Here is a 3,292-nt window from a genome sequence, read left to right on the forward strand (position 1 = left end):
GGAGGCAGAATTAACAAACAGTTGAACACTACGATCCACTGGTTCATCCTATGAGGTTTTCTATTAAACTGTGAACTGTTATTGTCTTGGTGAATAATGACGGCTAACATAGGGCAAAATTTAAAAAAATCACAGAAAAAGATACAGCCTTACTAACACCAATAATCGTACCAATTCATGGAGAGGGTGGTTGCCTAGTATTAAAGATGCACACAGATGAAGCTTGCATAGGACGCCAGTCACACAGGTAGGTTTGATGCACTGTGTCTGGCTTAGGATACTGATGATGTCCATACTGGGCAGAAAGGCTGCCCAGCACTATATAAGTGCACCCCAGTACACCCAACCAACACTAAAATGCTAGTGCATTTGTTATCTGATTTGGTGTTGGTGAAGCTGATTTTTCTGTGATATGTTTTCTTGGTAGATAATGATACCTTTACATAAAGTACATTTTTACGGAGAGTTTAAGTAGAAATATTCATCAATATAAATTTTAAGGATATGTTATCCATAAATAATAATTGGTTTTATTCTTAGCAGATGACTGTACCAGGAGATCAGAGGGACAGCTGACATCTTCAATTTTTAAATCAGATGATCTTGAGATCCCACAGGATACAATTGAAGTGAATGCTATTACTCCAGATATACGATCATCCCTTCACAGCAAAGATCTGTCATCTGTTCCTTTGAAACAGGTCCTGTCTTCTGATTCATTACCGACTACTAAGGAAAATCAAAGTCACAAAATAAGCATTAAAAAACAAATTGCTCCTAAAGCAAAGAAGCCATTTTCATGTTCAGAGTATGGAAATAGTTTTTCCCTCAAAGTCTTTTCTTAAACATCAAAGCATTCACACAGCAGAGAATAGATTTTTTTGTTTCAACTGTGGGAAATTTTTTAACCAGAAATCAAATCTTGTTAATCACCAGAGAAGTCACACAGAGGAGAAGCCATTTTCTTGTTCAGAAAGTGGAAATTGTTTTACAGAGAAATCAAGTTTAATCAGACATCAGCTAACTCACACAGGGGAGAAGCCTTTTTCCTGTTCAAAATGTGGAAAATGTTTTAGCCGGAAATCAGGTTTGGTTAAACACAAAAGAACTCACACAGGGGAGAAGCCCTTTTCCTGTTCAGAATGTGGGAAATGTTATAACCAGAAATCAGATTTGGTTAAGCACCAGAGAACTCACACACATGAGAAGCCTTTTTCCTGTTCAGAATGTGGAAAATGTTTTAGCCGGAAATCAGATTTGGTTAAGCACAAGAGAACTCACACAGGGGAGAAGCCTTTTTCCTGTTCAGAATGTGGAAAATGTTGTAGCCAGAAATCAGGTTTGGTTAAGCACAAGAGAACTCACACAGGGGAGAAGCCTTTTTCCTGTTCAGAATGTGGGAAATGTTTTAACCAGAAATCAGATTTGGTTAAGCACCAGAGAACTCACACACATGAGAAGCCTTTTTCATGTTCAGAATGTGGAAAATGTTTTAGCTGGAAATCAGATTTGGTTAAGCACCAGAGAATTCACACAGGGGAGAAGCCTTTTTGCTGTTCAGAATGTGGGAAATGTTTTAACCAGAAATCAGATTTGGTTAATCACCAGAGAACTCACACAGGGGAAAAACCTTTTTCCTGTTCAGAATGTGGGAAATGTTTTAACCTGAAATCAGATTTGGTTAAGCACCAGAGAACTCACACAGGGGAGAAACCTTTTTGCTGTTCAGAATGTGGGAAATGTTTTAAAGATAAATCAGTTTTGGTTAAGCACAACAGAACTCACACAGGGGAGAAGCCTTTTTTCTGTTCAGAATGTGGGAAATGTTTTAACCAGAAATCAGATTTGGTTAAGCACCAGAGAACTCACACAGGGGAGAAACCTTTTTCCTGTTCAGAATGTGGGAAATGTTTTGTGAAGAAATCATCACTTCTTAGTCACCAGAGAACTCACACAGACGAGAAGCCATTTTCATGTTCTTAATGTGGGAAATGTTTTACACGGAAATCAACTCTTAACAAACTTCAGTGAAGTCACACAGGGGAGAAGCCTTTTTCATTTTTAACCAAAAATTGTATCTTCATAAAAGGGGTTGTCCACTACTAGATCAACTCTATCTCATTCATTATGTTTGGCCTTGTTAAAATAAAAACACACATACGCACTCCCTGTTCTGGCGCCGCTTCCATCGCGTTTCCGTAAGGATGTTACATCACACAATCCTGCCCCCAATCACCGCCACCTTCAGACGTATTATACATCAACAGGAAGGACATGGCCTGGACATAGCACCAAGAGAATGCACACACTGAAAGCACTCTCTTCAGACCGTGTTCTTGGGGGAATTATAAGCAATTTACAGCCTCAAACATGCTGTCCGATATGGGAAAGAAAGAAGAGATCAGAGTTTAATCTGAGGTCCTCCACCTCTGTCAGCATGTCTGGTATGCAGCGTTTCTTATGGAAAGTCTTATCTTCCTGCTCCATTACTGCCTCACCTCAGTGTGGAAAAAGAAGCAGTCTTAACCTTCATGATGCCAGAAAGCTCCAGCCTGTAAGTCCTGCACCAACTTCTCTCTTAATGTAGGCCTCACAGGAAAACAGCTCCACAAATCTCCCTTTTTCTCACCAAAGCCCCCATACTGAGCAGTGCTTGCTTCACAGGGACATTTACCCCCCAGCCACAGGTTATTCTGATATGGGGAACAACATAACTTATTTGTATATCAGATTGCGTCTATCTCTACTAAAGAAGATATGGAGCAATATTTTCACAGGCTGGAGACCACATACAATACTGAAATACGTCCCCTCACTTCTATCCTGTCACAGCTTACTGACGAGGTACAGAGATTAGAGGATATTGTCGTCCAAGTTAGAGGCCATCATAATGCTCAGAAACTAACACTGGATCTTCACAGCCAGTAAATAAACCATCTGTTTAATATGGTTGATGATCAAGAAAATCACAATAATATCTGGATAAGGGGTATACCTGAAAGCATCAATGCACAAGCGATCATGCCAACACTGTGATCATTATTCATAATATCCTTGGTGATCCTATTGATAAGGAGCTGGAGATTTAAAAGGCGCACCGTACAATAGGCAATCATGGCCCAGATCCTGAGTGTCCAAGGGACATTATCTGTCGCATACATTTTTTTCAATGTAAAAGAGGCCATTGTGAGGAAAGCAGAGGAGTTGGATCCTGCTGATTTAAATGGAAAACACATATAATTGCTCACATATCTATCCTGAATGACACTTGCTAAAAGAAGGGTATTGAAAC

Source organism: Phyllobates terribilis, unplaced genomic scaffold, assembly GCF_046119375.1.
Source record: "Phyllobates terribilis strain yellow unplaced genomic scaffold, ASM4611937v1 Scaffold_17__1_contigs__length_24005725, whole genome shotgun sequence".
Lineage (NCBI taxonomy): Eukaryota > Metazoa > Chordata > Amphibia > Anura > Dendrobatidae > Phyllobates > Phyllobates terribilis.